Source organism: Petaurus breviceps, unplaced genomic scaffold (genome assembly GCF_028583685.1).
Source record: "Petaurus breviceps papuanus isolate PSGF00001 unplaced genomic scaffold, PetGlider_PUasm1.0 140, whole genome shotgun sequence".
NCBI lineage: Eukaryota > Metazoa > Chordata > Mammalia > Diprotodontia > Petauridae > Petaurus > Petaurus breviceps.
In genome coordinates, this window is record NW_027185698.1 from 22,760,951 (window position 1) to 22,783,650 (window position 22,700).

Consider the following 22,700-nt stretch of genomic DNA (forward strand, 5'->3'; position numbering starts at 1 on the left):
GGCGTATACTATATAACTTAGCATTGCTCTCCATCCTCATTAGACTATGAGCCGCTTTAGGGGACACTGTTTTTACCTTTCTTTGTATCCCCAGAACTAAGCACAGTGCCTGACACAGAGAATGTATTTATACTTATTAAGCTTGTTTGCCTGAACTTTTGATACTTCTTCAGCGCCTTAGATGGACGCAGGGATGGTATGCTTACTGAATTTTCTGATGATATAAAATTGGGAGGAATAATTCATGTGTTAAACAAAAAAGTCCAGATTTAAATATATCTTCACTGAATGGAAAAAATGCATTAAGATGAGATTGAATGGAAATAAGTGGGAAGTCCTATACTATAGTTCAAAACATCAAATGAAGAGGTATGGAATGGTGAACTTGGGACTAAGAGAGTTTAGGCGGAAAAAGCCCTGAGAATCTTAGTGGACTACAAGCTCCATATGTGAGTTAACAATGTCCATTAGATTGTTAGCTCCTTGAGGTCAAGGACTGTCTTTTAACTCTTTTTTTGAACCTTAGCAATAATCACAGTGCTTTTAGTATATAATAAGGGCTTAATAAATGTTTTTGACTGAATGACTGAATTATCTGCCAAAATCACTAATATGAACTTAGACTTGAGCAGAATTCATCTTTCCAGAATCAGGAATATGATAGTCTTTATTATTCTACCCTGGTCATGCATTGGGAATAGTATTAGGTGCTACATTTCAGCTAGGACATTAACACATTGGAGCACACTCAAAGAGAGACAACCAGGATGGTGAGGAAAAGAGCAGGTTTGGGGAGGGGGGTGGAACCAATGTGGTGGTGTAGAACCAGGAAAAGTCCATGAGCTCCCCCCATAACCACCTCAAATACCTATAAAATGACTCTAAAAAAACTTTAGAGCTACAGAACCCACAATGTGGCAGAGAGAAAAAAAACCTCCCAGTGAAGGCAGCCTGGCTGGCCAGCAGGAAGGGTCCATCTCAGCAGGCTGCAAGCAGAGCCAATCCCCTTGTGAACTCACAGTTTTAGCCTCAGGGCAGCCCCGACCCTGTAGTGGACTTTGGGAGAGTGGATCACCAACAGCTCTGGCAGTTTCCAGAATTATCAACCGAGGGATGGCAAAGACAAAGTGTGAGGTCAGTGTAGACTTTGAGAACAGGAAGTCCAGGAGTGCAGTCTGGACTCGGCCCCTGGAGGCTGCCTCCACAAGGCTGCTTCAGAGCTGCTGGCCTGCAGATTGTAGGGGGAACAAGCAACCAGTCTTAGGGGTAATCTCTCTTGCTTTATAACCTGCTTTGCTCTGGATTGATGACTAAGGTGGAGGTCCTGGGGTGCATGACCACATGCCAGAGTGGGTGGAGGCTTCAGAGAGGGCTCCCAAATAATAGCTCCATCAGCTGAGAAAACCCCAGCAATTTGGGACAAAGCTCTCCTCTCTGGAAGCAGAGTTCTACTGCGGCAAAAGGCTCAAAAGTCAAGTAATTGAGTGGCAACATGATCAAGCTAAGAAAGCAAAGCAAGTACAGCAATTAAAACTTAGATTCATTTCTTGGCAACAAAAAGAATCAAAGCATGGAACAGGAGAAAGACAACAAAGTCAGAACTCCTGTACCAAAAAGCTTCCAAGAAAAATATGAATTGGTTACAGGCCACAGAAGAGCATAAGAAGGATTAAAAAAACCAAATAAGAGAAATGGAAGAAAAATTTGGGAAGAAAAATGAGAATGATGCAAGTAAATCATGAAAAGTGAGTTAACAACCTGACTGAAAAAAATGACACCTTAAAAAATGGACTAACTGAAATGGCAAAATAGGCAAAAAATAGACTAACTCTAAATGCCAATGAGGAGAAGAATGCCTTAAAAAGTCAAATTTGCCAGATGTAAAAAGAATCTCAAAAGCTCCCTGAAGAGAATAATTCCTTCAGAATTAGGTTCCATCAAATGTTAGCTAGTAATTTTATAAGAAATCAAGATACTATTAAACAGATCCAAACAAATGACAAAACAGAAGGCAATGTGAAATATCTCCTTGGAAAAACCACTGACCTGGAAAATAGATCGAGGAGAGATCATTTAAAAATTATTGGACTACCTGAAAGCCATGATTAAAAAAAAGAACCTAGAAATCATCCTTCAAGAAATTCTTAAGGAAAATTGTCCTGATGTTTTAGAACTAGAGGGCAAAATAGAGCTTGAAATAATCCACCAATCACCACTTGAAAAAGATCCCAAATAGTAAACTCATAGGAATATTGTAGCCAGATTCTGGAGATCCTAGAACAAGGAGAAAATATTACAAGTAGCTAGAGAGGAGCAATTTTAATATTATGGAAACAAATCAGGATAACACGAGATCTGGCAGCTTCTACCTTGAAGAATTGAAGGGCTTGGAATACTATATTCCAGAGGTTAAAGGAGCTGGGTTTAAAAGCAAGAATCACCTGCACAACAAAACTGAGCATGATGTTTCAGAGGAAAATGTGGTCATTTAATGAAATAGAGGACTTTCAAGCATTCTTGATGAAAAAACCAGAGTTGAATAGAAAATTTGACATTCAGATGCAAGAAGCAAGAGAAGCATGAGAAGGTAAATAGGGAAAAGAAATCATAAGAAACTTATCAAAGTTGAACTATTTATATTCCTACGTGGAAAATGATAATTTTAACTCATGAAACTTTTCTCAATATGAGAATAGTTGAAGGGAATATAAATGTATATGTATATGTGTATATATAACATATATGTATACTTACATATATGTCTATGTAGGAGGGTATATGTGAGTGTGTGTATATATGTGTACAGATATACATAGACAGAGAGCACAGGACCAATTGAATAAGAATGGATGATACTTAAATGGTGAAATTGAGAGGTGAGAGAGGAATATAATGAGAGGAGATGGGCAGAGACAGAATGGGGTAAATTATTTCATATAGAAGAGGCTAGGGAAAACCATTACAATGGAGGGGAAGAACAAGAAGGCAAAAGGGAATGGGTCAACCTTACTCTCATTGAATTTGTCTTAGGGAGGGAATGACATACACACTAAATAGGTTTCTCACCCTACAGGAGAGCAGGGGAGAAGGGAATGGGAGGGGGAATGATGGAGGGGAAGGCAGGTTGGAGGGGAGGGAAATTAGAAGCACACACTTTTTCAAAGGGACAGGGTCAAAGTAGATACTAGAACAAGTGTGGGGTTGCATAGGATGGAGGGAAATATAGTCAGTCTTTCACAATATATCCACTATGGAAATGTTCTGTGTAGCTACACATGTACAACCTATATTGAATTGCCTATCTTCCCAGTAAGGCGGGTGACAAGGGAGGAAGGGGAAGAATCTGGAATTGTAAATTTTAAAATCAAATGCTTAAAACTATTATTATTATTCCTTTTTACATGCAACTAGGAAATAAGATATATAGGCACTGGGGTATAGAGATCCATCTTGCCCTACTGGAATGTTGGAGGGGGTATAGGGGAGATAGAGGAGAGAGCAGATTGGGGGAGGGGGTATACAGTGAGATTGCTATTTAGGGGTGGTGGGTAGGGAAAAAAATGGGGAGAAAATTTGTAACTCAAAAACTTGTGGAAATAAATGATCTAGGGGGCTCACTTTGAGAAGTGTTGTTTGATTTGACCAGATGAGACTCTGGGCAGCTGTTGAGAGTCCCCCGGCTTTGAGCAACCCAGAAGTTGATGCTTCCCTCTCTAGTAACTGTGATTAGGTATGGATGATTGTAATGGTCAGACAGTTTGGAGGCCTATCTGCTTAATCTGTTTCTCTGTCTTGTAACTTCTGTCTGTATACTCTGAAGTTTGGGGTGCTGAACTTTTTCCCCTGAACTAGGTAAACTATATATGCTTGATTGATTAAAGTAAGCTTGTTAACTAACTTTGAATTGCTTTCCTTTAGCAAAGCATATCTAAGAACCTGTGTTGGCAGCCACCCTGGGGATGCTGGGGTGCTTGATGCTACAAATGGCGTCAAGAACAGGATCTGCAGAGTAAAAGGAAAGTTTGGGGACTGGGATAATCGGTTTTTTTTTCCCAGTTGTGGTAGCTGTGACTCTGTGGAGCCATGGAACAGGAGAGAAGAATGGTTGGCATGCTGACTTTGCTGAGCTGAGAGAAGGAATGGTCAGCTGCCTGCAATGGGACCTGAGCAGAAGCCAGGAGCAGCTGCCGCCTTCAGGAGGAGAAGGAACCAGGAGTTTGGAATTCAGCCACAGGACAAGATAAGGACTGTGTGGCAAAGCAGGGGCACTGAATGTGTTTCTTGCTGCACTACAGTTTCTAACCCAGGGGAGGAGGGACTTGTGTCTGTGGTGAATAGGGTGAAGTGCCATGGACCCCCAAGGACCCCACACTATTGGTTTTGTTGCCCAGCTGCCCCTCAGAACTTGGGAGCAGGGGCTGGAACAGTATGAGGGGAAGAACACCCCCCTCTGCTCGAAAGAACTTTATTTGGACACTTATTTTGAATTGAGGTGAAAATGCAATGTACTTTGTGTTTGTTTAAGGCCCTGTGGCCACTTTGGAAACTTAGTTATGTATCTTGAAAATGTGACCTAAGAGATGTTTAGTGCTAATTCAAATGTAAATTGTCTATGCTATGGGCATGAAAGTTCTTGGGGCCAAATGTTATAGGAATGTAAATTTTTAAGATCTTCCCTAGGTTAAGTGCACTTTGAGCCTGTGGTGGGAGGCTTGTTTTTCAGGAACACACCTTGTGGTTGGGCAGTGGGTCAAGAGGGTTGTTACATTCTCTGACCCAGGAGAAGGCTATATAATCCCGGATGTGAGACTTTGTTTGGGGGCTCACTTTGAGAAGTGTTGTGTGATTTGACCAGATGAGACTGGGCAGCCGCTGAGAGCCCCCTGGCTTTGAAAAACCCAGATGTTGATGCTCCCTCTCTGGTAACTGTGATTAGGTATGGATGTAATGGTTGGACAGTTTGAAGGCCTGTCTGATTGATCTGTTTCTCTGGCTTGTAATTACTGTCTGTATACTCTTAAGTAAGGGGTGCTGACCTTTTTCCCCTGAACTAGGTAAATGGTATATGTTTGATTGATTAAAGTAAGCTTGTTAACCTCTCCCCCCCGCAAAAAAAGAAAGGGAATGAATCATGTAAACTAAAAATAAATATAAAAAATTTAATTAAAAAAGAAAAGAGCAGTATATATGGATTATATCAAGGAGTTTTAGCCTAGATAAAAGTTTGGGATGAAGAATGAGAGCTGTCTCTAATTATTTAAAAGATTATCATGTAAAAGAAATATTAGACAATTCTCTTTGATCCCCACGGTTATTATAGGCAGAAGATGCTAAGAGGCACTTGGTGGATTGGTAGAAGAAAAAGCATATAACGAGCTAGAACTGTCTATTAGTGCAATAAGAAGCCTTTGGAAATGGTGGGTTCCCCATCACTGAAGGCTTCCAAGTAGAGCTGAATGAATACTAGTTAGTGATATAGCAGAGAAGATTCCTGTTTATATTCACCTTAAGCTAATTAGTCCCTAGGATCTTTCCAACTGATATCCAATATTTCTATGACCTTTGGGTGGGACAGGGGTTAAACATACAAACTAATTATAAGCCAATTCAAAATTTCATTCAGGAGTGTTAAATATATATTATTAAGTTTTTGAATGCCTGGTACAGATAAGAGTGCCCTAATGTCTCTCTGGCCCTGGTTATTAGACATAGCCAGTGCAAGCAATGGTGGACTGGCATGGCTCTGGGATGTGTGGAGTGTTCTACCCAACAGATGTGCTGCTGAGCTTGGCACTGCCTCAACCACCATTTTCTTTTTCACGTGGAGATATTTAGTCCTTATGCCACCATCAAAGAAACAACCCAAATAAACAGACTGTGGGTTTCAGATCAATGCAGTGGAGACATGGGAGGGAAGGACTATAAATTTAAGGAATGAATAACACAATTCTGTGCTCCAATTGCTGAAAGCTCAGAAAGGAACAATATTTTCATCCAAATTGTCTGGCTTTCATTGTACATATTAGAGCCAGACATGTAGTAAACCAGATACAATTTGAGGCTGGTGGAATTCCTCTCTCAGCCAAGCAAGGAGCTGAATTAATAGACTTTTATTTTTACTTTTGTTGAAATAAAATAGCTGAAGGTTCTCCAACATATTCTTACCAGATGGCAAATTCTGCTGCCTCTCCTAGGGCTTCATGCTGTGGGGTGACTCTAAGCTGGATTTCAAAAGGTAAGGAGAGGAAACCTATTCCTAACTCTTTGGAAAGTAATAAAAAAGTGGGAGAGATAGGAGGGAGCAGTTCCTTCACCACCAGCTGTGGTTCTACTTAACCTAATTATGGAGCCGTCTCAATGTGTTCAGACCCCAGTGAGCTAAGAAAGTTTGGGGGAAATTAAACACAGGGATTTATCACCAATTCCAGTACAAGAAATAATGAAGTGAATGGATGTTTGATGACTAACAACTGAAAAGTGAGAAAAATATGATGATATTTATGAGGGCTCTGAGTGATTATGGAAAGCAATGACTTAATTTGTTGATACAAACCAACTGTAGAAATTTACTACTTCAAAAACAGTATTTAAGTTGGAAGCATATTCATGGATTCTTATACTTTCACAAAAACTATATATACAACCTGAGGGAAGGAGGGGATCATAGAGGAAGGACATCTACTCAAATGCCCTCATAGGTGAGAAAAATCAGACTCAGAGAGGGGATGGGGCTTGTGTTTCTACCATAATCAGTTTTCTTGTTCTTGTTGATCATATTATTTCTGGCATGTTTGACATGACATCTCTCATGACAGAAAAATAATAGTAGTATGAAATTGAATGTCTCTTGTAGCCTTCTTCAGCAATGTCTAAAATACTTGGATTGTGGCAAAGCTGACCAGTTTTATATATAATGAGACTTTTTTTTGTAAAACAGGGCAAATAGTAGGTACAGGATAAATCCTTTTTTCCACTTCACTTTCCCACAATGCATGATTATCAAAAAATTGTGTCATATCTCTGAATGACATCATTACAATCACCAAAAACCATCATCATAATCATCAATAGCAACAGCAACATAATCTATCACTCCATCATCATAGCTAGCCTGCAAATAAATGTTCCCTGAGGGATAGTCATTATTACCCAAGGCAGTCCTTCTACTTCAGGGTAACAAATTGCTAACTAGTATATTTCCAAATCCCCTACATCAGCCTCATTTTTTCTTCCAAAATCACTGAAGTTCATTGACAAGATGAAAGTCAGGAGGACTGTCAATGGTCCCAGATGCAGGGGATGACCTTGGCATCCTTGATGTCTTACCAAGCTCTAAGAATGCCATAGCACCTACTTCAGCAACCTGCATGACCATTGGAGCAAATTGTTCTCATCCACCTATTCTGCTGGAGGAAGTCTTCTTATATTTGTGGCAAACATCCCCCTAACTCACCAATGGGCTTGAGGCCCCTTGGTTATTCTTAACCTGGTTTAGCCCATCTGCCAAGATGATTTAACAGGACATGGTTGCTGTGCATGCTACAACTTCTTGGAACCACAGGTGAGAGTTGAGTGACAAGTAGACACCAAAGGTGGATAAGCAACCCTGAAAAAGGGCTCAGCACATCCTCATACCAGAGGTGCAAATCCTCTAACACTCCATACACCCCACTTGTGGGATATCTCATTGTTAAATCATATTGAATTTGATGTCCACTAAAACCTATAAATTCTTTCCCTAAAAATAATAACCCAGAAATCGCCTATCTTGTATTCACCCTGTGTAAGGCTTTACATTTGCTTTGATACTATCATAGATCCATATTGTGATTGACATAGGCTTGTCTTGCTTCATTTTGTCTTCTTAGATTCAAGTGATTATTTTTAGCCTAAGGGTGTTGTTGTACTTGTTTTGTTTTGGTTTTTGGTGTCTCAATCCCTACCAGCTTACTGTTATATGAATATTTGATAATAATCTACATTCAAATGTTTGAGAAGTAGAAGATGCAAAGAGAAAATTAATTAAGCATTTTTGTTGTTGTTGTTGTGGTTGAGGTCTTTGCCATTGGATTTTGCTACCTACTTTTCCAGTCATGTATACATCGTATTTAAGAATTCAAAGAACTCGGGGTGGTTAGGTGGCGCAGTGAATAAGAGCACCGCCCTGGAGTCAGGAGGACCCGGGATTGGTTCTGGATTCGGATACTTAACACCCACACAAAATAATTGGCAGTGTAACCTTAAGCAAGTTATTTAAACCCAATTGCTTTTAAAAAAAAAAAGAATTCATAGAACTGGTCTAGTTGTAGTTTCCTAAATGTGTCTTGCCTTTCTTACCTTTGTGTATATCCTCAAAAGGTCCCCCTCATTCTGGAATGAATCCCCCACCCATATCTACCTATTAAAATGCTACCAAGCATTCAAAGCCCAGGTCAGATGTGAATGTTACTATGTAGATTTTTCTGATCTCCCCAAAAGGAATTATTTCTCCCTCAGATTATGGGAGAATTTATTTACTCCTCAATATTTTTCACCACATATAAGAGATGATTTATTAAGTGATGACATCTATTATTGGCTATATTGTTAATTCCTTGGATGCCAAGCAACTTCCTTTGGAATGAACATAAAGGAAGACATTCAAAACAAAAAATACTAATCATACCAAAATGGTAATGGATCCTTTTTCCTGGTCAAAAATAGCCTAAAAGAGGATATTTTAAAACACAATCTTGCTTTTTATCAGATGTGAATATATAGCATAAACCCACATCCTTTTTATCTAAATGAATGAGAAAACCATCTTGCAAAATAATTTTTTAAGTTACATTTTTCTCAGATATGGAACTTGCTACTTTTTCCTATTTAGTATTTTCCATTAATAGGAGGAAAGGATCTCAGTATTGCACATGTTCAACTATTAAATTTTTCAGGGCACTGCCAAAATACCTTGTCAAACAAATAGTCAGACATTCCACAGAGAGCTGAAATCTAGAAGGATAAAGTAAAATATAATCATGCTAACAGGTATCTGGCTAGAATAATAATGAATTTATTTCCTGTGAAATATTCCACAATGAACAGATCTTAAATAGTTTAAAAGCTATCCAACAATTTACATCTTAGTCTAAAACTTTTCATCACACCCTGTTGGGTCTTGAATTATTTGTCCATTTTATCTTATACTTTATTATCTTCATCACATGCAATGATAGTGGAGAAATCTGGGAAATGAGGAAAAAACACTGAATTTTTATTTAGGGAGAATGATGTTGAGATACAGCTCTCTAAATTATTAACAATATACCTTGGGCTTCCATTTTGTCACATGTAAAATATACATGATACTATATCAAATTCACAGAGTTATTGTGGGGAAAAAATGAGAACTCTTCTAAAATGTGAAGAATTACATCAGCAGAGATTGCTATTAATTTTGGACTTAACTTTTCTCAGTCTTATCTCAATTTTGTTAGTGTACCCTTTGTTATTCACTCCTCTTTTCTCATTCATGTTGTAACCATGAAAGCAAAGGATTTCATTGCTTGGTCTGTTGCAATAGTCTTCTCCTTCATCTTCCAGAAACCATGGTTTCTTCCTCCCAACACCCGAAGGCCAGAATACTCTTCATAAATTATGGATCTGGTCATCTGTTTTCATTATGTATTTAAAAACCTTCCATGACTTTTGTCAAATAAAACCCATTGCTTTTTAATAAAGTAAAAACTTTTTAACCTAGCTGTCAAGAATCTTCAAAATTTAGACCCCCAACTTCCAATTTTACTGTAGCCTCCTTTTCTGATTTGTCATCCCTATCATATCAACTAACTGAGGAATTGTTCCCCAAGGCTCTGTCAAAGGACCTCTTCTCTTTTATTCTCTATGCTTGTTAATTCAGTGGCCTCCTTGTCTCCCATTTTGGTCAATTAGCATTTCTATGCAAATGACTTCATTGCAAATGATTCACATACTCATTCTTAATCTCTTCTGAGATTCATTATTAGTGATGACCATCTACTGGCCACTTCAAATAGGATTCCATAGACATTCCAAACTCAACATGTCCAAAATAGCTCTCATTATCTTTTTCCCTAACCCACTCCAAACACATCTACCTCCCAACCACATACACCTTAGTTTAGAACTTGATTCCAGACATTTTGTTTCTATGACATGGATGGATGAATTAATCCTTTTAGCAATCTTTTGTTCTATAAAGCAGAGGAGAACTGTGATGTGAAGGGTGGTATACTGGACCTGGAGTCATAAAGACATAGATTTGAATCACATTTTAGAGATTTATTAGCTGTGTAACCTTCAGCAAGTCACTTTGCCTCAGTGTGACTCAGTTTCTTGATATGCAAAATTAGAGTTCAGGATTTAATGATCATTAAGGTCTTTTCCAGATTTGATCCTATGAAAGAGATGAGACCTTAATCTCTTGTGGGAAAAAAATAGAAGAAAAAAATGATGTCAGAAACTGGTTTAAAAGTGGTACTGAAGGATGGAAAAGTGAGACACCAATGAGGTTATATAGAGTTAGTATAAAAAAGTTGGTGTAGATCAATAAGGTACTTAAACTCTGTCTTAATGCATTTGTGTTTGCTTGATTATTGAGTAATCCTTAACTCATAAAAAGTTGACCCTATCAAGTATCCAGTTAGTGGGCAAAGATGGGTGGAAAGGAAATCCTTCTTCTTATCCCACAAATCACAATGTGTCTTGCAAAAATGAGGAAGTTATGCAACTGTGCTGAATGCATTCACTTCAAATTTATGTCAGCCACTATCAGGAAGGTATATATTAATATTTTCACTTTGCTCTGATCACTCCCTATGTAATTTCCATGACAGATATTTGAAAACCTTCTGTTATATTCTGAAATCACTTCTACTACTCTCCCTCTTCTCTCTTAACAGAGGACTCTCTTCAGAGGCTCCTATCTCTGAGAAAGAGTTAGCCTTTCTCCTTGCTAATACTAACACCTTTATTTGTACTCTTGGCCCCATTCTTCTAACTTTTCTGGAACACTGACACTTCTATCATTCTTTCTCTCCCCAATTTTGAAGTTCTGCATATCCACAGGCAGCTTCCTAGCTACTCATAAACAAACTCAGGTCTCCCCAGTCATAATATATTTTTTTAAATTATTCTTAACTTGACCCTTTGTGAAACCATCCTTTATCTCTTCTCCATTCAAACCAAAGTTCTAGGGAGGAAAAAAGATAGTATTTACATACTTTGCCTCCATTCTTATTTCCCACTATGCTTCCCCTGAATATCTGCTCCATAAGTAATAAATTATTTATCTTGAACCTCTTTTTAATATCATTCTTTCCAATGCTTTGGCTCTCTTCACTGGAGGGAAATTAAAGGGAATATAATCCTCAAATCCCACAGTATTTGCTAATATATTTAGGTGTTTTACCCTTCCTAGTGCAATAAGACATATACATGCATTTATGCATGTCTATATACATACATACATATATATGCATACACACATGTGTATATAAATATATGCACACATATGTACATATATAACATGGTAAATCTACCTCTATGTGTTACAATTTGAAAAGAAATATTCCAAGGATTGCTTTGTCCTTCACTTAAATAGGGACAGCAATAGTTGGTGGATAATTATACTTACCCAATAGAGAAAGTGTCTAATAAAAGCTTTTGCAACAGATATTCAATATAGTCATGCAGACAGACAGTCTAAACATCTATAGAGTGAGCAGTGTAGTTAAAAGAATTCTAAATCTGGGTTTAAATCAATCAGTTGTTGAGTACAAATACCAACTTTGCTTGTTATGTCATTTATCATCTTTATACAATAGACTCTATACTATGCAATAGACTCCTCATCCATACAGTAATAGAGGGTTCAACAGATGACATTTAAGACCTCTTCCAGTTCTATGAGGATGTCATTGTTTTCTCTAAATTCTTCTATATAGGGATAAAAAATAAGACTAATTTGTCCACATGAATGTGTAATATTTGGAAAGTTTTCCTTCAAATGTTCCTACATTGATTTCAGTCGAAATATGCTTGAGAAATCAAACTATTTCATAAGATATATTACAACTTCAAAAGAGTCTTTCTACTTCCATTCACTTATAGTTAGATTTTTCTTGCTCCAGGGTTGAAAAAAATAAGTGTGAGGCTTTTTAGTTTGGAATTCCTTCCTCATTTTCCATCACAATTACTATGATATCTGTGTATTTTCTGTATGCATTAATATAGAAATTTAAAAATTTATTAGTACAAAATCCACCTTAACTTTCAAATGGAACAGGTTTAGAATAACAATACTGGATTAAATATTCATATTGTAAGAATTTTGTTTAAGAAGCTTAACTACAGTAACTGGTAAAAAAAAAAGTCTGTTATACAAATCAAAGTTCAGATTCAGAAAAAAAATTACCTAAAGTTCAATGTTTCTCACTTCAATACCATTGAAGCAATTCCATAGATAATGCCAATAGCTGAATTTCCTCAAAGAATATTTAAGAAAAAAGGTGGGAGAGGGAGGACAAGAAAAAAGAAGACCATTTATTGCCAACATGATAAAAATAATGGGCCCTTTTGCATTCTAAAAGAGGAGATTTACACACACACGCACACACACACATATATATATGTAATATATATATATATAAGTTTATTCACAACAGGCACTAAATGAATGATGCTAGGTTATTTACTGAAGTATAGAAACAAAGTCCAATTTTCCTAGAGCTGGCTATTCATTGATGGTGGTGATATATACAAGAAGTTTGGGGAGTAGGAAGGAAAATAAAAATGGTAAATGAATCACCCAAAATATTTGTTCTATTATTCTCTGTGCTGAATAATAATCCTCTAGAAAAGTTCTATATTTTTGAGAAATGAGGCTTTTATCAGAGATACTTTCTATAAAGATTGTTTCCCAGCTTTATTTTCTTCTAACCTTGATTGCATTGGTTTTGTTTGTGCAATAGCTTTTTAATTTAAGATAATCAAAATTATCCATTTTATATCTCATAATGTTCTCTATCTCTTGCTTGGTCTTAAATTCTTCCTTTCTCCATAGATATGAGAGGCAAACTAATTCTTGTTCTCCTAATTTGTTTATGGTATCATCCTTTATGTGAAAATCATGCATTTCCTTCCCCATCTACTTCCCTTTAGGGTAAGAAAGATTTCTATACCTTATTGAATGTGTATGTTATTAAATGTGCATGGAATTCCTTCTTTGAGCCAGTTCCAATGAGAGTACATTTCAAGTGATGTCCACCCTCTATGTTTGAGATTATTTACCCTATTTCACCTCTCCCTTTCATCTTCTCTGAATGCCATCCTCTTTCTCACCCCTTAATTTTTTTTATATCATTCCATCAAAATCAACACATACCCAGATCCTCTGTCGATGTATGCTTCTTCTAATAGCCAAGTTACAGGTATCATTTTCCCATGTAAGAGTGTAAAGAATTTAACCTTTTTGAATGCCTTATGATTTCCCTTTCCAGATTAACTTTTTGTGATTCCCTTGAGTCTTGTATTTGGAAATAAAATTTTCTTTTCAGGCCTAGTTTTTTCCTAATAAATGCTTGAAAGTCTTCTATTTCATTAAATATCCATGCTCCCCTTGAAGGTTTATACTCAGTTTCTTTAGATAGGTGATTATTGAATGAAATCGTAGCTTGTTTAATTTTTGGAATATCTTTTTCCAAACCCTCTGATCCTTTAATGTCACAGTCATTAAATTATTTTTAATACTCACTGTGGCTTCATGATTTTGAAATGTTTTTTTCTGGAGGCCTGTATATTTCCTCCTTGACCTGAGAGTTCTGAAATTCTTGGAGTTTTCATTTTGGGATCTCTTTCAGGAAGTGATTTTGATCATGGCTTTCAGGTACTCTGATAATTCTCAAATTATCTCTCCTGGACCTATTTCCAGGTCAGTTGTTTTTTCCTATGAAATATTTAATATTTTCTTCTATTTTTTCATTGTTTTTTATTGTTTCTTGATTTCTCTTGTAGTAATTAGGTTTCACCTTTCCAATTCTATCTTTTAAGGAATTGTTTTCTTCAATGAATTTTTGTACATTTTTTTTTCATTTTTGTGCTTCCTTTACCAAGCTATTATCTCTCTTTTTTCATGATTCCTTTGTATCACTCTCATTTCTTTTCTTAATTTTGTTCTTCTACCTTTCTTATTTGATTTTCAAAATCCATTTTGAATTCTGACAGAAATTCTTTTGGGGCCTGAGACCTATTTCTATTTTTCATTGACACCTTGCATGTAGATGTTTTGATATTGTTTTCCTCTTCTGAGTTTGTTCTGCTCTTCTCTGTCACCACATTAACTTTTTATGGTCAGGTTCTTTTTCTTTTTTTGCTCATTTTCCTTTATATTTTGTAACTTTTAAAGTTGACTTTTGCTCCTGTGTTGGAAGAGGTACTTTCACAAGCTTCTTATACTGGAGGTGCAGAACCTCACCACTGGCTCTTTCAACTGTGTCTCAAAGTCTGACTGGTCACCTGTGCACCAGACCAAGGGAGCTGACCAACTGCCCCAGGGCTGCAGGGTCTCACTGCTAACCTGTGCCAGGACTCAGGGCCTCGCCATTGGCTTGCAGGGGTGTGGGTTACTGCTGAGTTGCTCTAATGTTGCCTACATTGGACTGTACTCTCCTTTTACCCAAGTAAGACAGACTTTTCCTGCCTACCTTCTAATTTGTCTTGTGCTAGAAAGTTGTTTTTATCTTGTAATTGTATAAATTCTGCTGCTCCAGAATACATTTTGAGGCATTATTTTACAATTCTTTGGAGGTAAAATTGGGAGTTCAGGTGAATTCCTGCCTTACTCTGCCTTATTGGCTTTGTGCTCTCTTAGGTACATTTTCCTTAGTCATTTTTCAGTTGTGGCAACTTTCAGAGACTTGGTTTGTGTCACTGTATTTGTTCATCTGGGTCAGAACACTTACAAATATCAGGATAGGCTTGATGAAAATGATGGGGAAATTCAGAAGCTGCCAAATGAGAAATTAGAAAGGTATGTGTGACAACCTATATTAAGACAGAGACAGGATGTAAATGTCACTGTTTGTTGATTAAAAATATGAGCAACTATTTCACTTGTTAGGCAATATTCTTTCTTAAAAGCTCTTTTTCCAAAAAGGTATCTCTTTTCATTTATTATAATTGATCAAGATTATTTGAAAGAGATAACAGATCCTCTGATCATCAATATTGGACAATCATAACATCAGAAGATAGATGTTTGAAAAGGCATTTGTCACTCTCATGGAGAATACACAGTGCAGATTAAAATGGGAAGAGGAATTCCAAGTGAATGGTAACATCCTCCAGCTGTCTTGTTAGCTGATGACATCTTACTGGTTGCATCAAACCCTGGAACTCTGCAATTCTTCCTGAAACATATCAGTAACCACTTGAAATAATTTGACCAAACTGTGTAGGAAAAACCAAGTGACTTAACAGTACCTGTTATAAAAATTAGAACATAGTTAGATGGACAAGTTATAGAACTTATCCACAAGTATATGTACCTCTGACAATGGAGACGAACAGAGAGATGTACTCAATATTTAATAGGAGAAGAAAAGCAGGTGGTTTGTTTTGAAAAAAATTGCAATGTCCTTGTAATGATCTCCAAGTTCCCTGAGAAACAGATGCACATCATTTTAATACCAACAATTCATCAGCATTATTGTATGGATATGAGTCATGGAACGCTAAATTTTATGAAGAATTAAAAATGAGTATTCCTTGGGCAGGGGTGGAGATAGGCAACAGCTAGGAGATAGTAATTACAATGCCAGGCCAGAAATCAGGGAGATTCATCTTCTGAACTCAAATCTAGTCTCAGACACTTGTTAGCTGTGTGACCCTGGGCAAATCATTTAACCCTGTTTTCCTCAGTTCCTCAACTATAAAATGAGCTAGAAAAGAAACTGGTAAACCCCTACAGTATCTTTGCCAAGAAAACCCCGAATGGGGTCTAGAAGAGTCAGACATGAATAAAACAGCTGAAAAATACAAAAGTCGCTCTAGGGAAATAGAGAGGCTATGACAAATGTAAGCAGGTTTTTTTTTTCCCACATAAACATTAAGAAACCATGAAGAGCAATCTGAGTAAAGGATGTCATCAAGGGAATGAATGATTAAAAAAGAAGATCGGTTGGAACATGATGAAGATGAGAGATAACTGGTGAACAACTAGTGCCTTCTACAAGTATACTTACTTTGGAAGAAAGTGAGGAAGCCAACCAATACATCAGTGGCCATCTTGTAGAAAACTTATAGGGTGAAATGAATAGAATTAACAAAGGATTGCTAGACCTAGATAGGATGTAATCAGTGTTCTTGGCATGAAAATACATATTAGTGAAGTTGACAATGAGTAGAATTTGCAACGCACATGCTTCATTATTGCCATTCTCCATTTATGGATGAATTCTTTATGCTCTAGAGCATGAACTTTTTTAATAAATATTCTTGTTTAATATTTGTTTTATATTATTTAATATTTCCATTTGGCTCTCTCCATACATTTATCTACTAATTCTAGTTTTATCAACACTAACTTCAAATTTTAATTCCTTTTTCTATTTAGCTTTCCATTATAATAGTCAAGTTCTAAAATACTTAAAAATCTTCTGTTAATGCCTTAGTGACTTTAGTTAACTTTTTAAGTCCTTAGTCAATATGCCATCATTGTATGTAAATATTTAATATTGATATAATGCCATTGTGGTGCCATTAAGCATAATAAAACTTCCCTGCTTATTTTGCTTCCACTCCATCTGAAATCACTACTGAATTTTTGGAGTCATATAATGTTGTGACTTAATACTACCTTTAGCATCAAATATAATCCCCTTTGGCAATTAAAGACCTTCATCCTCATCTCTCTTCTATTCCTCGCAAATCTATACCCTTCCCCCTTCGGTTCCCTGTCTCATATAATGAATTTTTGCCTAATATTGCCCTGAATCAGGATCCCAGGCTCTTCCTAGACAACTCCATACCATGCTCCATACCATTCAATGTATGACATTTGTTTGTCAGTGGAATCCTGGACTCTGCCTTTGGAATATGGGGCTCTGATAAGTGATTTTTTGCTATATTTTCATTTATTATGATACTTCCAAGCTATCACACAATGTCATGGTATGCATGACCACTGCCAAACTCCCATCTGTCTCCAATTTATATATTATCTTCCCCAGTTAGAATGTAATCATCTTAAGGATAGATATGGATCTTGCTCACATATATTTGTATCCTCAGTCTTAGCAGAGTGCCTAGAATACAGTAAGTACTTAAGAAATTCTCTTTTGTTCTATCTCTCTGCTTGGCTAGCTATATCTGACTTGTATTGCTTCTCTAGAATTTAGCACAGTATCTACAACATAGCAAAAATTTAATAAATGCTCTATCTGTTCATCTCTCATTGTATTTTTAAAATCTTTCCTCAAGTTAACTTGAGAGTATTATTTACCTTTTACATACTCCTGTGTGTGTGTGAGTGTGTGAGAGAGAAGGAGAGACAGACAGAGACAGAGGCAGAGATAGAGACAGACAGACACAGAGAGGGAGAGACAGAGAGAAAGAGAGAGAGAGAGAGAAAGAGAGAGAGAGAGAGAGAGAGAGAGAGAGAGAGAGAGAGAGAAACAGAGACAGAGACAGACAGACAGACAGAGAAAGAGACAGACAGAGACAGAGAAGAGACCCTTACAAGTGTTGTGATATCCATGGAGCCCTTCTCAAAATAGCATTTATAAATTTAAAAAAATGCATAGGATTACAAAAAAATCAATTATATTGAAATTCTGTTACCATTTTTTTTTAAATGACAGACCTCAGGTTAAGAGTCTCAGCTTACAAGTAGACACAATGACTTTCTTGATGCTCTTTCTGACCAATAGTCTATCTCCTGTCTCTGCACCTGAAGCTATTACATTTGCTCCAAATAAAACCCTGTATTTATTTCATATAATTTTATATATGTAAATATTGATTCCCCTGATAGAATGTAAGCCCCTGAGAGACTTTCATTTTCAACTTTCTATATTCCTAGCCACTAACAGTACCTTGTGGATAGTAGTACTTGATAGCTGCTTTTTTAATGATAAATTAAGTTTTAAACTCTCAGTTTTAAACTGCATTATTGTTGTATTTGGGGTTTATATCTTTAGATAATAAATAATAATGTAATAATAATAACAATAGCAAAAACGTGTATAAATATTTTCACAGAACTTTACATATATTAATTAATTTGAGACTAATAATTCCGATGTAGTTATTATAGGTTTGATTCTCCCTACTTTATAGATAAGGAAACTTGGCCTTGGAATTTCTCTTCCCAAGGAAACACACCTAGTAAGCTTCAGAGAATGGATTTGAATCCAAATCACCCTGTTTCCATATTTAACATTTTACCCACTATATCATATGCAGAATTATTTTCAAAATATATATATTCCATAGTAGACCACTTCTTGATAGTCACACACTTGACTGAAAGATGCAGAGAATGAAATATACCATTGGGTTTAACATTTAAATTGGAATTCTTTGGTTCCTTCAAGGCTCGATCCAGATATATTCTTCTAAAGACATCTTTTCTGTATCCCATTAGTCATCTGTAATTTCAATCTCCTAAATTTAACATTAATATGCTAATTTTTTTCATTTTTCAAATGCTTTATTAACTTCTTATTTATATCATTCACTTCCGCCAGATTTTGAGTTACAAATATTCTCCCAGTATTTCCCCTGCCCACCGCCTCAAAATAGCAGTCACCCAGGATATCCCCTCCTCCAATCCTCTCTCTCCCATATTTTCTCCCATACCCCTTTAGACTTTTCCAGTAGGGCATGGTGGATATATATGCTCCAGTGCCTGTATATCTTATTTCCAAATTACATGAAAATAGTATTAATAATAGAATATATACCTATATGTGTATGTGTATATATGTATATATATATTTAAACATTTGATTTTAAAACTTTGAATTCCAGATTCATTCCCTTCCTCACTTGTCACACACCCATACTGGGAAGATAAGCAACTCAGTATAGGTTGTACATGTGTAGCTAATGCAAAACAATAATATAGTAGATATATTGTAAAAGACTAACCTCACTTCCCTCCCTCCTATCCCACCTCCCACTTGTTCTATTCTCTACTTTGATCCTGTCCCTTTTCAAACCTGGGTGCTTCCAACTTCCCTCCCCCCAGCCTTTCATCTCTTCCATTATCTCCCCTCTCATCCCCTTCCCCCCTACTCTCCTGTAGGGTGAGATACCCTATTTAGTGTGTATTTCATTCCCTCCCCAAGCCAAATTCAATGAGAATAAAGTTAACCCATTTCCTTTTGCCTTCCTATTTTTCCCCTCCATTGTAACCATTTTCCCTTGCCTCTTCTATGTGAGATAGCTTACCCCTTTCTCGCTCTCCCCATCTCCTCTCATTATATTCCTCTCTCACCTCTTAATTTCACCTTTTAAGTACCATCCCTTCCTGTTAAATTGGTCCCGTGCCCTCTATCTATGTATACCTGTAAACATATATACACACATTCATATATTTATTCATATGCCCATATACCCTCATATATATATTCCCTTCAACTTTTTTCATACTGAGAAAAGTTTCATCAGTTACAATTATTGTTTTTCCTTGTGGGAATGTAAATAGTTCAACTTTGATAAGTTCTTTATGATTTATTTTACCTGTTTACATTCTCATGCTTCTCTTGCTTCTTGTATCTGAATGTCAATTTTTCTATTCAACTCTGGTTTTTTCATCAAGAATGCTTGAAAGTCCTCTATTCCACTGAATGACCATATTTTCCCCTGAAACATGATACTCAGTTTTGCTGGGTAGGTGACTCTTGGTTTTAATCCCAGCTCCTTTGCCCTTTGGAATATCATATTCCAAGCCCTTTGATCCCTCAGTGTAGAAGCTGCCAGATCCTGGGTTATCCTGATTGTGTTTCCACAATATTCAAATTGTTTCTTCCTTGCTTCTTGTAATATTCTCTCCTTAATCTGGGAATTCTGGAACCTGGCTATAATATTCCTAGGAGTTTTCTTTTGGGGTTCTTTTTCAGGAGGTGATCAGTGGATTCTTTCAACCTCTATTTTGCCCTCTGGTTCTAAAACATCGAGGCAGTTTTCTTTGAGAATTTCCTGGAAGATGATTTCTAGGTTCTTACTTTGATCATGGCTTTGAGGTAGCCCAATAATTTTAAGTTATCTCTCCTGGATCTATTTTCCAGGTCAGTGGTTTTTCCCATGAGATATTTCACATTGCCTTCTATTCTTTCATTTGTTTGTGTCTGTTTAACAGCATCTTGATTTCTCATAAAGTCATTAGTGTCCATTTGCTCCAATTTAATTCTTAAGCAATGATTCTCCTCAGTGAGCTTTTGAGATTCTTTTTCCATCTGGCAAATTTGGCTTTTTAAGGCATTCTTCTCCTCATTGCCTTTTTGAGCCTCTTTTGCCATTTGAGTTAGTCTGTTTTTTAAGGTCTTATTTTCCTCAGTCAGGCTGTTGACTCTCATTTCATAATTTTCTTGCATTGTTCTCATTTCTCTTCCCAATTTTCCCTCCACTTTTCTTATCTGTTTCTTAAGGTCCTCTATGGCCTGTATTTTTCTTTGGAGCTTTTGGTGCATATGTTCTGACTTCACTGCTTTCCTCTTGTTCCATGCTTTACTCCTTTTTGTCCCCCAAATAGGAGTCAAATGTTGGAATCTTCTGTCTGCTTTGTTTCCTTTGCCTGGTCATGTTGCCCCACAGTCACTTGACCCCTGGGCTTTTTGCCACAGTAGGACTCTGCTGCCAGACAGGAGAGCTTTCCTCCCAAACACTGGGGTTTTCTCAGCTGCCAGAGATATTAGATGGGTGCCCTCTCTGAGGCCTCCACACTCTCTAGCAACCTGGACACACACCCCAGGACCTCCACCCTGCACTGCAATCCAGATCTAAGCCTGTTAAAGCAAAAGAGATGACCACTCAGACTGGTTGCTTGGTCCCCCTATACTCTGCAGGCCGGGAGCTGAAGCTGCCACGTGGTGCTGGCTGGCTCTGCCAGGCATCTCAGCAGCTTCTTGCCCTGGGGGCAAAAGCTGATGCACTCCTACTTACTGGGTCCCAAAATCCAGACTGCACTGACCTCTCACTTTGTCCTTCCCATCTATGTGTTGATAATTCTGGAAAGGGCCACAGCTGCTGCTGATCTGGAGTCCCTCCAACTGATGGCTGTTCAGGCCTGCCCTGGGGCCAAAACCTCTGGCTCAGGCAGGCCTGGGCTCAAGTCCCAAAACACTGTGCTGTCCAATGCTGGGCTGTCCTCAGCAGGAGGTTAGTTTTTCTGTGTCATTTTTTGGGTTCTACAGCTCCAACATTTGATCAGAGTCCCCTTTTTACATGGATTGGGAAAGGTGGAAGCTGGAGCCACTCAGAGGTCTTGCTTCTACTCCGCCATTTTGGATGCCAGCAATTTATATTTCTCCAGCTGTTCAAATCTATCTTTATTGGTGTGAAGAGATTTTTCTTTTTTTTTTTCATATATTCCATGGGTAGGTCTTGGCAGGGAGACTGCCAAGGATTATATTGTTTGCAGTTACTTTAAATAGAATTTCTCTTTCTATCTCTTCCTGCAGGTAGTTATTGTAGCTTGTAGCTTGTTGGTAATACTATAGAAATGCTCAATATGCTTATTTTTTATTTTATTTTTATATTTTATATTTTTATACTTATTTAATTTATTTTTATTTAATTGTATCCTCAAGTAGAAGATAAACTTCTTGAAGGCAAAGAGTGAGTTTCTCTTCCGTATTTTTATCTTTAACACTTTTTCATATGGCAAGTAATTAATAAATGGTTGAATTGAACTATAAAAAAGCATTTATTTTAGCAGGAAAAAAGTTAGTGTTAAACATGTTGAGTTCAACACATCCCAAACTGAACAGATATTATCCTAGTTGCCAGCTGTGTGCCCATTTTTTCTTTTAATTCTGTTTTTTTTTTCTTTTCTGTTAATGAGGGTGGGGATAATGGGGTAAGATTTGTGTGAAAAAAAATAAAATCAGCAAAACTTTTTTTTCAAAGACAACTTTAATATAGAAATATGCTTCATATGACTTCACCCACATATTGAGTATTATATTTGCTTGCCTTTTCAATATCCAGGTAAAGAGCTAGAGGAAGGGAGAGAATATGAAAATCAAAAATTTGAAATGCTTTATTAACTGATAAACTAGTGATTAGTTATTGATATCAAAGGAGGAAATACTTGGATAAAAGATATCATCAAGGCATATATGACAAGAAAAGAAAGGGCAGTAAGATGGTAAAGGCTAGAGATGACAAATGAATATTTTGGGTGAACCACTGGTATCCTCATGATATCTGAAGAAAGCAAGGAAAACCTTTACTTGTTGTCTACTTACAGGAGATCATAATCAAGAATAAGGAATGTCAGGAAAGAATGGGCCATGATCTGCATTTTTGAGGCAATACCCAGATCAAGGACATAATGGATCCATTTGAATATTTGTGTATTTCACAGCATAGAAAACTGAGCCCTTGAGGAATGAAGTGGCTGATCCAAAGTTATATATATATATATATATATATATATATATATATATATATATATA

General features: G+C 36.8%; 1 pseudogene; it reads left to right on the forward strand.

Moving 5' to 3' along the window:
- Positions 1 to 912: 912 nt before the first annotated feature.
- Positions 913 to 22,700, forward strand: part of LOC138151437 (HAUS augmin-like complex subunit 2) — a 55,845-nt pseudogene continuing 34,057 nt past the window's right edge.